Genomic DNA, 14,603 nt, shown 5'->3' on the forward strand with positions numbered 1-14,603 from the left:
TGCCTCTGTCATTGTTATCTACAGCTGTATAGTGAGCTGCCATCAGGGAGGGCTCATTGTTTGTGGAAATAGTCTTCCAGGGCAACAAGCACATCTGCAGAGAAAGCAGCTTTCACTTCAGCCAAGAGGCATGATGCAAAGGGGACAGAGTCAGCCATGGCCTTTTCTGGGTGCCAGGTGGACTCAAATGAGTTGAGGTGGAGCAGTTTGGTCCAGTCACATACCACCAATGAGGAGATGAGGCTTCTGGAGCACTTCTGAAAGGTCAGGTCATAGACCAGGGGCTCCAGCAACCACTCTGGAAATTACAGGTGGCTGCTCCAGGATCTCAGTCAGAAGGAGGCCCATTAGGCATGGGCAAAGCTGTGGTAAAAGGGTGGGAGGGTGATCAGGCTCTAAGACGGAAGGTTCTCAATCAAGATTGAGGTCATATACCTGACACAGGAGGACAGAGGCCAGCCATTGCCAGGTGAAGTATTCACCAGAAAAGAGCAGGCACTGAAGGGCTTGTAGGCAGAGGTCAGCCCTGCCCTAATCCATGTGTGGGCAGGTAGAGGATGACCCACTGGAGTCAGTGCTGCCCGTTTAAGAAGAAATCCATGAAAAGCTTCTGGACTTCTTGAACAGGGTTCTTTGTGGGTGCAGGATGGCATACAAGTACCACAGGGTAACAGCTGTTAGGCTGTTGATGACCAGGACTCGGCTGCAGTAAGAGAGGCTAGGCAGGCACCAGTGGCCACTACTGTAGTCACACCTCAGTCTTCTCACTCAGGCCTTCTTGACTAGATACGCCTACAGGCCTAAGAAAATGCCCAGGGCTATAACACCATCTTGGCAATAGGATAGGACTCCATGCAGGTCTAGGGGCTGAGTTTCGATTCAGGTGCCCAGCAGAAATCATATTGCTTTTAGTCCTGTTGACACAGGCAGAAAAGGCGCACTCACAGGCCTGCCGACACTTGATCAGGGACTGAACGTCACCTTCACTACTCACAAAAACAGTCATGTCATCAGCATACACTATCACCTTAACTGGGGGAGCCAGCAGCTGGGACTGTAGCAGATTGGAGGGCCAGGCCTGTTAGGTGCCACCACAGTGCATGAGGCAATGCTTCAATGGTTAGAGTGTTAAGCATTCCAGAGAGAGAGACAGCAGCCCTGCCAGATGCTCCTGCATGCTCAGAACAGGGTATGTAGTGCTCCATTCACTTTAGGAGGCTTGAGATGTCCTAGTACAGGAGCTGGATGATCTACATGAAGAGGTGCCCAAAACCAAAGGCTTTCAGTGTCTGGAATAGGAAATCATGGCTGACCAATCAAAGGCTTTTCCTTCTTCCAGGGAGACAAGGCCAACGTTCAAGTCAAAGAGTTCTATGGCTGGCAGCAGGTCACATAGCAGAAAAAGTTTGTCCTGGATGGTTCTGCTAGGTACCTGGTAGCTCTATTTGGGTCCTATGTCCAAGGCAATGAACATTTTGAGCTGTTTGGACAGGGCTTTGGTTAGGATACCAGTTGCCAGTTCTTAATGTCACTGAGATTCCCTTTCTTGGGCAGCAAGATGACTGCTCACCAGCAGCTGGCCAATAGGATCCTATCTTTGAAGCTCTCATAGAAGACACACACAAGATCAGGACCAAGGAGGAGCCAGAAAGTCTTGTAGAACTGGATGGGAGGAACAAATGAGGAACAGATCTGTCAAGGTCTGGTGCCTTCCCCATGGCGAGGCCCTCAACAGCAGCAGTCAGCTCTACCAAGGATAGCTCCCATTCAAGTTTGTCAGCTTCAAGCGTGGAGAATTTGAGGAGGACCTCATTGCAGGTGTTGAACAAGAGAGACAGAGATTAAATAACTAACTATAGCCTGGGTCAGCAAATTTTTTGATGTAATATGCCATAATGACTCAGGTCCAGTCCAATGTAGACTGCCACTAGGACTCAGCTGATGCTTTTTCCTACTGCCTGGGTAAAGATTTTCACCACTCAATGGCAGTGTGACAGAGCCAGAAGGCTACTGAAACTTCTCAGGTCCAAGGGCTGGATCTGACCCATAGGCCATAGGGTTAGAACACTGTGCATGGGATGGGTAAGAAGGTGGAGTCCAGTCTTCGTTCTAATGAAAACTTAATGACCCTTTTGTATCTAGTCTTTTGCATGTAGACCAGGTCTTAGTTTTTAGGATACAATCCAATTCAAAATCTGAAAAACTCAACCATGAGTCTGTTTCAGATTTGAACCACAAACTTGAGCCATTGCAAAGAGATTTATTAATATAGCATGCACTGAAAATACAATGCAAAATTAAAGGGAAAATAATGAATATATTATTTACTTACTAACCACCCACCCATTTCCTGTATTCTATGGTAAAAATAAAGGGGAAAAGAATAACATGGAATAGCAAATACTGTGAAATAGCTAATGCATTAAAAGGGTAAGCCAAAAAAATAGCTGTGATAAATTCCTAGAAATATCTTAATATATTAGACATGTGTAAAACTCTGCATATAAAGACAAGGCCAGGCAATGTTTAGTTTAAGCATGGCCAAAGGCAAAGAAAAAAATTCCAATGTCACCGTGGCTACTGCCTTCCCATATGCTGCTTATCAAATCCATAGCATGGCACAGTCATGAGTATTCTACAGTAGCTTTTGCATGCTAGCCTCACAGAGCTTGCGACAGAAATGGTTACAGTAAGGCCACAAGCCTGGGAGTTCTCATTTCCTTCTCCTCCTCATGTCAGGCCATCTGCAGAGTATGCCTGTATCTGCTTTGTCAAGTGTTTGATAGCTTTTTACACACTGCTAGTGCTAGTACAAGTGACTGAATTCACAGCCCTGCAGTCAAAAGTCTTCTGTGCACTGAACAGGCACAACTCAGGTAATGCAAACTCCTCACGTACACTTTAATTTTAATAAACATCCTCATGAACCAGTGCAGAGGAATAAGCAGCATTTATTTTCCATGACTCCTATTCAATACTTCTCTTTGCTGAGGCTGCCAGTGATGGTTAATTAGCAAGCATGAGTAGAAAATTGGTTTTGACTGAGATGCGAGGGACATATTTGATGGGTGGCTGTCAGACAATGTGCAAGGAGTGTGTCAGGGCTCTACTGAGGTGTGAAGTTGTCCTATGTTGCCTGTCTGTTAATGTGATTATATTTCTGGCTAGCATTTGGGCCATGGAAATTTGGAATCCTTATATTGTTGCTCAGATATATGGATGTGTTCCTTTTTTTCAAATAATAAATGTCTAAGACAGGGGTCTGCAACCCCTGGCACACATGCCAGAGCATGGCACGCAGAGGCATTTTGTTTTGCATGCACACCTCGGTGTGGATGGTGTGTAAGGGGCCAGGGATGCACTGCGACAACAAGGATTGGGCTCCTCACAGCATCCCCACCATCTGCCCAGAGGCACATACACCTGCTTCCAGCAATAAGCTGGGCTGGAGAGTCACAGACCTTGGTGCAGTGACTTGCTGAGAGCAGCCCAGGTTCTGTGGCAGGTGGCAGGGGCCTGCCCAGAGCCTGGGCTGGCTGTGGCAGGCAGCTGAGAGGCTATAAGCCCCTGCACCGGAGTCTGGCCCTGGCTCATTGCTGGTGTCAGGTGCATGTGTACCTCAGGGTGGATGGCAATGGAGCCATGAAAGGCCCAATTCTTGTTGTGGCAGCACAGCCCCAGCCCCAGCCCCTTCTCTGCCATCCGCTCTGATGTGTACATGCACCTGCCACCATCAATGAGCCAGACTAAGGCTCTGTGAACCTTGGCACAGAGGCTTGCAGCCTCCCAGTTTTCTGTCACAGCCAGCCTGGGCTCCAGCCATGCCCCTGCCGCCTACCACAGAGCCTGGGCTGTTCACAGCAGGCAGCAGGGAGGCTGCAAGCTGCTGCACCAAGGTCTGTGGAACCACAACCCAGCTCACTGCTGGTGGTGGTTGCGCATGCACCTCCAGACATACAGCAGAGAAGGGGCCAGGGCTGTGCTGCCACAACAAGGATTGGGCCCTTCATGGCTCCCTCACTGTCTGCTCCTGGCACTCCAACATCTTACAAATTGAGGTTGGGGTGTTTTTGGCACTCTGCCCAAAAATGATGTCAACTCCTTACCTAAGCCAAACAACCCAAAGGCTTCCCCAATGAGAACCATGATGCTTGCATGTCAGCAACACATGGATTCAATACAGAGGAACAGATTTGAAATTGCAAGGACAGTTGAAGTTGTTAGAGTGGGCATAGGGATGAAGAATAGCTTTACTCACAGTGCAGTTTACCCAAGGTGACTAGATGCTTTAAGAGCTAGACTGGTGTTACTATGTGCAAAACCAGATCTATTAGTCCAACATAGGGTTGAAATATAACAGGCAGTCTGAATTAAGGACTGCTAGACAGAGACTGCGTGCAGCACGCATTGGATAAAATCAGCAACCCTGAGGGCTGAGGACAATCCAACAACAATTCCAGCAACTGCAGGCTGAGCTCCACAAATGTTATTGAACAAACGTCACGAAGGTGTGTCCTATGTGAATCAGACTTAAACAAAGAGGCCTAAAAATCTTAACCTCATTCCTTCTTCACCCCTGCTGACTTGGTTTAAAGAGATAAAAAGCCATGGTTAAGTTGGCTGAACTTCATATTTAACATGTTTTATTTCTTTTGTATCTATGATTTTTTAAATATTTACCATATTGCAAAAGAACTGTGACTATTTTCATAGAAACTGGAGATGGAAAGGCACAAAAAGTTCACACCCAGTCCATCCCCCCACTGCCAATGCAGTATTGTTTCTAGTGCACATTTTCCAAGACTTTCTCTAAACTAGTTTTGAAATGTTCCATTTCCTTGGATTCCCTTATACTTTTGATTGGATTTCCAAGCAGGGAGATATTTTCAGATTTTCAGCCTAATTCTTCTTTTCCTCAGTTTCACCCCATTCCTATTATACCAGGGGTGGGCAAAATACGGCCTGTGGGCTGGATCTGGCCCATGAGAACATTCTATCCAGCTCGCGGGGCCCCTAAAAAGTTTAGAAAATTAATATTTATCTGCCCTTGGTTCCTGTCAAAAATGACAGGAACCAAGGGCAGTAGGACCCAGGGGAAGCCCAGCAGACTCCCACAACAGCAGGGTCCACCCAGGCCCGCCCCCCCCAGCCAAAAGCCCCAGCAGGGGCTTCTGGCCTGGGAACATATGGCTGCCCCATGCTGGAACCTCAGGTAAGGCGGAGGTGGGGGAAGAAGGGCAGGGGGGGACCCCGGGCAGGGAAGGAGCCTGGGGAAAAGCTGATCAGGGGGAAGCAGCCCCTGGCCTGCCCCATGGCCGGTGCCCCGCACTGCAGCTGCTTGCAGCCCGCATGGGGCTGCCTGTGCCTGCTCTGGACAGCCCCATGCAGGTTGCAAGATGCTGCAGCAGGGAGTGCTGGCCACAGGGTGGGCCAGGGGCTGCTTCCCCCCCCCCCCCGTGCTCAGCTTTGCCCCGGGCTCCTTCCCAGCATGGAGAAAAGCAGCCCCTCACCCGCCCTGTGGCTGGCGCTCCCTGCTGCAGCCACTCGCAGCCTGCTCGGGGCTATGAAGCAGGCATAGGTAGGCCCAGGTAGGCTGTGACCAGCTGCAGCATGGGGCACTGGCCACGGGCCGCTTTTCCCCTCCCATGTTCAGCACTACCTTGTAACCCAGTCTCACTGCTAGCCTGGGCCCTGTACTGTGGGGCTGGGGGGCACTGGGAGTAAGCAGGTATGGGAGCCAGCAGGAGCATAGGGCCCACACCGGTGTCCTGGGGCCAGTGCTGGCACGGCCCAGAGCAGGGTGGCAGGAGTGCAGGGTCCCAGCTGGCAGGGGCTCTATGGAGCCGGGTCAGCTCCCCCCTCTCCCTGCTGGTGCAGCCTGGCCCGGCCAGCCTGCCAGCCTGTGCCCTGCTTTGGGCCCCACCAGTGCTGGCCCTGGGACATTGGTCCCAAGATGGTGACCAGGGGGCGGGTCACCTGCCAAGTGGTTAAGCGGCCCTCTGCCCAAAATAATTGCCCGCCCCTGTATTATATCATACCTCTTCTCCCAAGCACACTTCCTCTTCCTCCTCTCTGAATCTCCCTGAATAATTTCTCTCTCTCTCTTTGGTGCCTTTACACTTCAAGTTTGTGCAGGCTCTTAGTCATAAAAGATATGCACAGTCGGGCAGGGTTGATGTGAGCAACACAAGCAATATCATTTGGTAGCAGTTATTTGTTGAGCAACCCCAAAGGACCTTTAAAAAAAAAATACAAGATATTTACTGGTTGCCAAAAGGCAAAAGTCCACTCTCCATTTGTTAAGCACAACCAGATCTTTTAAGCACACTTTTCCTATACAGGAATGTCCACTGATAGATAGATAGATAGATAGATAGATAGATAGATCTAGGATTTTGAAAAAAGGAGTGCAAATGGTGTGGTGCATCATCACATATAAACACAATACATATTTCTCCAGGTAAAAAGAAACTAGAAACTTCATAAATATACTAGAGGCCTAGGGCTATATTATTCAGACTGAATACTATCAATCAAAGCAAAAACAAATATAACTTTATTGGAATGTGAATTAATTTGCTATTTCATACATTATGTATTAAAAACATAAACTAGACAAAATAATCAAAATATATTGTTTCTTCAGTCCTTTAATCGTTAGAATTAAATGTACCTCTTTTTCAGAGTCATAAAATACAATCAAGCCTTACTGAGTGTCTTGGCAATACATCCAATATTTCACTGAAAGTTATTTCCACACCTGAGTTAAGGTTTTTAGTTAGAGCTGAAAACAGTATTCAGGGCTGTAAAATAGAAGCTACTTTATGTGGAGCCACTAACAGACAGCAGAATTACAGAAGAAATAATTGCTTGATTAGTGGAACATTAAGATCATTAAACAAGGAGATAAGGTTGTTAAAAACCTGTGGAATGAAGAGTTTAGAAAGAATCATGCAGATTACAATGAGACATGAAGTCAAGTGACTCCCTCACTGCTGCCTGAATAAAAATACTGCTGCCACTGCAAGGTATTTTGTTTTAAACTTTGGGCAGACCAGGAATCAAAATGTGGTGCAACTGCACCACTGCTGCCCTGCCCCCCCAGTCTGCCCCTGTATGTGTGTAAGTGTACACACACACACACACACACACACACACACTGTATATCAATATCGATATATAGATACTAACAAGTTACTGTAACATTTTGGCATTGTCTTCTTTTTTTTTTTTAAGAGTGAAAATCTCTATTGAACCTTCTTTGCTATCATTCATCTTCCCTATCCTCCTTCACTCTGGAGATCACAGCAAGCTACCTTACAGCAGGTCAATGAGGAATTTCCTTTATAAGGTCATCTTGCACTTTAGAAAATCAGTGTTCACTTAAATAAAAATTAACTCTTTATGCTTTGTGGTGACAAACAAAATGTCCTAAAGATGGCCCGGCATCATTGATGCAGGGACATCTGCCTGACATTGCAGCCAGACTGAAATAACAGCTCTCAGGGGTGGGAAATTACCTATTTCTGATGACTGACTATCATTCAGATATTGATAGTGTTAATTTTTGCTCTGCCTACTAACAGATGAAAAGGGAGAGTTCCACTGCTTATGCTTTCCAGTTTGATCCCATCTTCAGTTTTAGTCTTTCCTACACCTGAGTTAAGGTTTTTAGCTTGAGCTAAAAACAGTATGCACAGCTATAAAATAGTATTACCAGGAACTGCTGAAAGACAGCAAAATTGCCAAAGAAAGGATAGCTTGATTAGTATAACGTCAAGACCATTAAAAAGAAGGGAGGGTGTTAACACTTGCAGAATGAAGAGATGTTAGCAGAAATAAGGTTCTTTATAATGAGCCATAAATTCAACTGATTTCTGTAGCAATCTCTGAATAGAAATGCCACTTCCCCTCTTAGGAAGTTAATTTTAAATTTTGGAGCAGGAAACAAAGCGGGGGGAGGGTGTGCAGTTTCTACCACTGCACCCCCCTGGATCTGCTCCTGTTCCCATCTACTCTAAAGCCACCCCATGCCTCACAGCTAACAAAAATACTGAAACTAAAACTATAACCAAACTTATCTTCCTGTATGTCTCTTTCCAGTCCTGCCGAGCTCCTCCCCTGAGCCTAGGTTGGGTTAGAAATGACTCCTCAGCCTAGGAGCTCTGTTTAGATCCCTTTCTGATGCCATTCCTTCCAGTCAGTGGCTCCCCTTCCTTAATGGGGCATGGGTTTCTCCTTACTAATTAGCAGGCTTATTGCTCTGGAGCCTGACTCTCTCTGCAAACATGTTTACATCTCTGCAGTCCACCTCACTGTACTCAGTAACAGGGGTTAGGGGCTCCTGTTACACTAAGGTCTATGTTTATCTACAGAAGGGGTGTCAAACTCTTTGCATTCTGAGATGGATCTAGGCTGTGGGGCTCCTTGTGGGCCAAATCCAGCCTGGGGGGGACACAGTAGTAGCAGTTCCAGCTCTAACATGGGGCATGCAGTGCAGCTCCAGCTCCCATGTGCCCTATGCCAGAGTAGAAGCTATTGCTACTGCCATGTGCCCTGTGCCTCTAGTTCTGCACCTCTTATTCTGGCATAGGGCATGTGGCACAGAGCATGTGGTGACGTCTTCAGGATGGGGCAGTGACATGGAGCTGGGGCTGCATCGCTAGCCATGGGTGAAGTAGCTGGAGGGTGACTGGGCTTGTATCAACCCTTGTTTGCTCTCTGGTTACCAATTGCCATATCTACCAGTGCCCAAGGGCCCCAGTAGGCTATCCTCCTCCCAGTCACAATCCCCAATTTATAGTGGTCTACTGGTAGCCCAAAGCACTGGATAGAGCATCTCCATGTGCTGAATCCTTCTCATAGGCTATATATTTGAGACCCCTGAATTGCAGATCAGCAGGCTGCTTCACAAGCTGTTCTCCCACCAACCCTGAAGCACGGGGCATGACATCTTCTAGCAGCCAAAGGTGCAGTTCAGTGTCCACAGGTTCTTGGCCTCCTTGATGAATTTGCCAGGTAGCACAAGCACAATACAGGGCATGAAAGCCACATCTTCAAGAGACGCCAACAAGCCTTAGCAGAGTCATCCTTAGTCATTCAAAAGTCATGTCAGGCCTCAAACATGATGCATTGAAACTCAGGAGACTAAGGAAAACAGTTTGTTGGGGTGTTACGTTCTGGGTGCATGTACTCGAGATGCTTTATCGCACAGTAGAGCAGTTTACTGTGCAGTAAGCATGTGTGTCTGCCCATGCACACGTTTACTGCACAGTAAATTGCTCTACTTGAAAGTAAATTTGCTACCAGCAAATGCAAGTAGCAAATTTACTGAAGAGTAGCTACTGCACAGTAGTGCATGTGTAGAAGCCAAACAGGAGCAAATTTGCTCCTGGTCAGCCCTGCCGCCAGGGGACCAAACTCAACCTATTCCCAGGACCTGGGGCTGGGAGCCTCTCCTGGCCCAGACCTGGGCTGGCTCCATGGCAGCCCCAGCCCCAGGCCCTTAAAAGCCTGCAGGCATTGGGAACCCTGGGACATGTGCAGGCAACCTGTGGCCACACCTGGCCACTGCGTCCCTCTCCAGAGGCTGCAGGTCAGCTTTGCCTGGTGGCCTTTACCCCAATGCTGCTCCAGTGCACTGCAGTGCTGTGTGGCTGCCAGGGCCATGCTGTCCAGCCCTGCAGGGCTGCAGGCAACCCTCTGCTGCCTACCTGGTTCCTGCAGGTGCTGTATGATACTGCCTTGCTGTGTGGCTGCTAGTCCCATGCCATGCCTCTGTGCTGGGCACTTTAGGCAGCTGTCCAGGCACAGCAGCACCAGGACAGCTGCGTGGAGTCCGAGAGAGGCATCATGGGAGCCACAGTGGCATCCTCGCTGAAGCTACATGCAGCCTCCAGGGGCCCCAGCTGGTTGCAGAAAGAGACTGGTGACTTTGTGCTGCTGTGGGGTGCGACTGGTGTGCTGAGATAGTTTGTGTGGGGTGGGTACTCCAATGCATATGTATATGAGAGGCTGTCAGGCTGAATATGGGAGCACGAGCACGACTGGTTGGTGTGGCAGTGCCACATAAATGTCAAGGCTTTGTGGGCATAGTGGGTCACCATCACCAATCACAATTGTTGGTCAGTGGGTCACCATCACCAATCACAATTGTTGGTCAGGGACTACCTGCAAGTCCATGCACTTTATGCAGCAACTGGATGCCATCTTTGTGCCATGGGACCCAGGCCACAGCCATGCTATGTACTACAGCACAGGTGGCCTTCCCGAGCCTCCACTATAGCCTGGCACTCACGGTGACATGTCACTAGGGGAGGGCCCCTCGGCCTGCCAACAGCCTGCCCCACTGAGCTCCCCACCCCCAGCATCCTCCAGCAGCTCGGGGAGCCTGGGCCAGTGTCTTCCTTGCTAGCTTCATGACCTCAGCTCTGGCCACAAGGCTTGGCTGGCCATGTCACTGCTGGCTGCCAGCAGTGCCAGCTCCTACCCAGGGGGGGCTCTACCTGGGCAGCTGCACACTGCGGCCTTCTGACCAGTGACTCTGCCAGGAGCTGTATTCCATCGCCACCAGCATGGATGAACCCGAGCTGCTGGGCACGCCAGCCCCACCCACTTGAGAGCCCTTCTGGGAGGATCTTTCTCACCCCGGTCCCTGTCCTTGGCCTCTGCCCCAGCCCCAGTCCCTGCCCCTGCTCCCCACCCAGCTTGGTTGCACTCCCCCTGGCTCTTGGGTTTCCCCCCCCACACGGCATGCAGAGAGGCAGGAGACAGTGCAAAACTGTGCTCCTGCCCAGCCTATGCCTCTGCAGCTAGGTGGGCACAGGCCTCTCACATGCCGAGGAACACACCTATGTTGGTGGCATTGTCCTCCTCGGCTGCAGGGGCCAGGGATGTGTAGTGCAGCTACAAGTAGCTCTCTAGGCAGTGGCAGAGGTTGCAGGACCATGCAGGAATGCCTGCTGCATTGTCAAAGCTTAAAGTCCTCCAACTGAACACAAGGGAGAGGCCACAGTTGACAGGGATGCACCATCAGGGTCACCACTTGTCTTGGCCAGGGCCCTGTGAATACATCAGGTCTGCAGGAGGAGAACCCAGGACTGGACCCTCCTCCTCCAGCTGGTGATGGCCTTGGAGGACCGGCTGGTGGATGCATGGGCATGGAGCCTGGAGGACATTGATTGGCAGGATGTGTGGCGGGGGGAGGACATTGCCTGTGAGGATGGGTGCAACCAGTGCATGGACATATGGGGCCAGGCAGATGGGGAGTTTAGGGCATGGCTTCTGGTCCTGGAGAAGCGGCACATTGTGACCCTGGAGTGACTGGTTACACTCATGGCAAGGGCAGTGGAGGCCAAAGAGGAGGACTGCCAGGTGCTGGATACTGTCCTGGCCCTGGTGGTCATCTTCATCCCACCCACTGTCTTGACCCTGACTGCAGCCCCATCTGCTCCCTGGCAGCCACCCACTGTCCAGCAGCAGGCCCCCCCCATGGGCCTGGGTGGAGGTTCAGGGCTGCTTCCACCGGCTGGGAGCACCTGCCCTGGCCCCTGCCCCAAGTCCCTCACCACCCAGCCCCACCTGCCTGGGCCCAGGCTCCATGCAGCTGAGGAACAGGAGCTGCCTGCAATGGGGCCAGGACCATGTGCCAGCCCTGCTGGGCCTGGCCACTTGCTGCCAGTGTGGGAGCTACCCACACTGGGAGTCCAGTGGCAGCTTGTTCCCCACCCAGTTCTGCACTCATAGAGATGAGCAGAGAACAGGCTCACCAGCCTCCATGCCGCGTACAGGGTGGGGGCTGGAAGTTGTTTTGGTCAGGGGCAGGTGCAAGCCCCATGCCCCCATTGGGTGATCGAAGTATGGGACTTGGAAAGAGCTGCAGGGGTGAGGCAGATCCCAACCCCCTGCCCTGATCTTCCGGCAGCCCCTGGGTGACAACAGGGGTCCATTGCAGGGCCCAGGAAGTGGAAGTAGTTTGCTTCCATTAGCAGCAAATCTGGTACTGCGTCCTTGCATGTGTAGATGCCTGCCTGGGAGCATTTACTCGCAAGTAGTTTACTTGCGAATAAACTGCTCCTGGGTCAAATGCATGTGTAAATGTTGTTATCTCTGTTGGAGCCTCAGCCTACTCGACCTCCACCCCTTTAATCTAGGTAGGCCTTCTAGACTGGGCCCAATATGTCAGACTTGGCTTTGAGGCACTAGACAATCAATTTCTTCTGTCACTGGGTCCCTGGCCCATATCTGATGCGCCCCTCTTGCAATAGGATCGCAGCCCTTGTCTATTGAGCCTCTCCGGCATCCCTCTGGTGCTGTGCACGCCAGCCCCTGTGTCTGCTGTGCCCTTCTAGTGCTGGGCCATCTGGCCTGGTGTAGCTGCACCCCTCTGGGCACAAATGAGGCTTCTGAAACTCCTCTCACAGCCTCAAACCATCGGTTCAAATGACCACACAAACATCAGCCCCATGGCGATAACATAACAATAATGATGGGTTCATGCTCTGCCCCTTTAAGAAGGTAAACCTCTTCCCTAGTTTAGTGTGCTACTCAGCCCAGGGTACCTTACAGAGCCCTGCAGGCAGCAGACCAGACAACCAGGCATCTCAGGGGAGCTCTTTCATGCAGGAGCTCCTTCCCCTGGAAGTTGCCAGAGAACTAAGGTCTGCCAGCCCCCGCCCTGGGGCTTATATGTGCCCAGGGCCCTGCCTCCTTCTGGTCAACTGACCACGTGCAGGTGCCAGCTAATTCCCTCATTAGCCTGCTGCTCAGGCAACCTGCAGCTGTGGAGCTGTGCCTAGCCTGCAGGGCCCTCTAGCTAGGCTGCTTCTGCCCTTAAAGGAACAGGCATGTCTTAGTACCCTGCAACACTTGCCTTAAAGTGCCTTTTCAGGGCCAGAACTAAAGGCAGGATCCTATTTCACTTTATATAACCATGTACCTGCCATTTTCAGCTGTTCTGTTCCTGGGTAAGTGCCTAATCACTAGACTATTGGGCTAAAAGACAAGATAACTGGGCAGCTGCCATGTAGGTGTATGAAGTGACATAGGATTCTGCACCAAGTTTTCAGATGTACCTAACACCACCTAGCCAACTCTGGACACTGATGAAATATTATCATCTTCCTCCTCATCATCCCTTGAATGTCTTCCAAGCTATTCAGTTTGGATTTGTTTTATTATTATTAATTTAGCATAGAATCATAGGGTGGATGGGATGTCAGAGGTCATCTACTCCAACCTCCCTGCATGAATGCAGGATGAATGTTAATAATGAAGATATGAAAGACAGAAATTATATTCATAGATAATATCTCACCATTCCAGAAGGAAATCTTTCAATGGCTATTGGTACTGTGATATTCTGCAAACAGATCTCTATTTTTGTGATTATTTCTGGGGAAGGATAATTGTAACATGGGACCCTTTCCCCTGTTACTGGCAGGAAGTAAGAAGAGGGTGACAGAAAGTAGGCTACCAGCAAAGAGTTAAAGAACCCATTGTGTTGGAAGAGCAAGTACAGCTTGCTAGAAGGCTAGTTGCAAAGGGCAGCAGGTGCAGAACTAGTGAGCAGCGCAATAGCTTTTGGGTCACTGCATTTTCCCGTGACATTTTCTTGAACGCTTTGCCTTTTTGGGCCGATCGGACACAGCTGCCTCCTTTTGGGTCATCAGCTTACCCTCTAGTGAGATTGCCAGAAAGGTCACCAGGGGTTCTCTTCTGCCATGTCTTGTTGTTAAGGATTATTGCTGGGAGGAAGTTCTGTAATCCTGCCTCTTCAGTCTCTCACTTTGGCTCGGGGCTCCACCTTCCCTACATCATACCTTGCACCAACCAGTGATGATGTTAGTCCTTGGTCAAGGCTAAAGCAAAGTCAATCAGCCATAGCTGGGCCTTAGCCCTTATCTAATCTCAGTGCCAGTAAGGATGGTGTACCATCTTTATTCAGGCCTTACATTGGCCTGACTCGTTATTGTGTTCACTCCGGGGTGTCTTCCCTCAGGACACTCTCTGTCTCCCCCAGGGTCAACTCACGGCTTTAGTATCCCTTCTTTATTTCTCTGTCTGCAGGCTCGCTGCTGTCCCAATTTCTGTCACTTTCATCTGGAATTCATGGCTTTGAGAAAGGTATGCATCCTGGTTCCTCCTAGCCAGCCTTAGTTGGGCATCCCAACTCTTGGGGTTGCCACCTTGCTGGGGCACTCATATGTTTCCTGACCCTCTGGGCTTTCAGGAGGTATCACTTCCAGTCCTCCTTGAATGTGGGTCAGTGGGGATTTTATCCCTGTCTCCGAGGGCCAGCCAACAAACTGGCATCAGCATGCATCTACAAAGCATGCCCATTCTGGTGCAGGGGAGCACATTTGATCTCCAGTGGCATTTTGCTGCTGCTGCTTTTCTCTCTGCTCCTGCAGTGGCATGGCTTGTCTTCAGGCAGCAGCATCTCTGCTGCCGCACCTTTAATCTTCAGTGGCATTCTGCAGCTGCTGCTTTTCCCTCTGCTCCAGCATCAGAGGTAAGTTTTGGCTCATGGCGGCATCCCTGCCACATATCCCCCTACCTAAGCTGCCTTGTGGTAGTGTAGTCCATCTGTTCTGGCTGTATTG

This window comes from Alligator mississippiensis, chromosome 1 (assembly GCF_030867095.1).
Source record: "Alligator mississippiensis isolate rAllMis1 chromosome 1, rAllMis1, whole genome shotgun sequence".
Classification (NCBI taxonomy): Eukaryota; Metazoa; Chordata; order Crocodylia; family Alligatoridae; genus Alligator; species Alligator mississippiensis.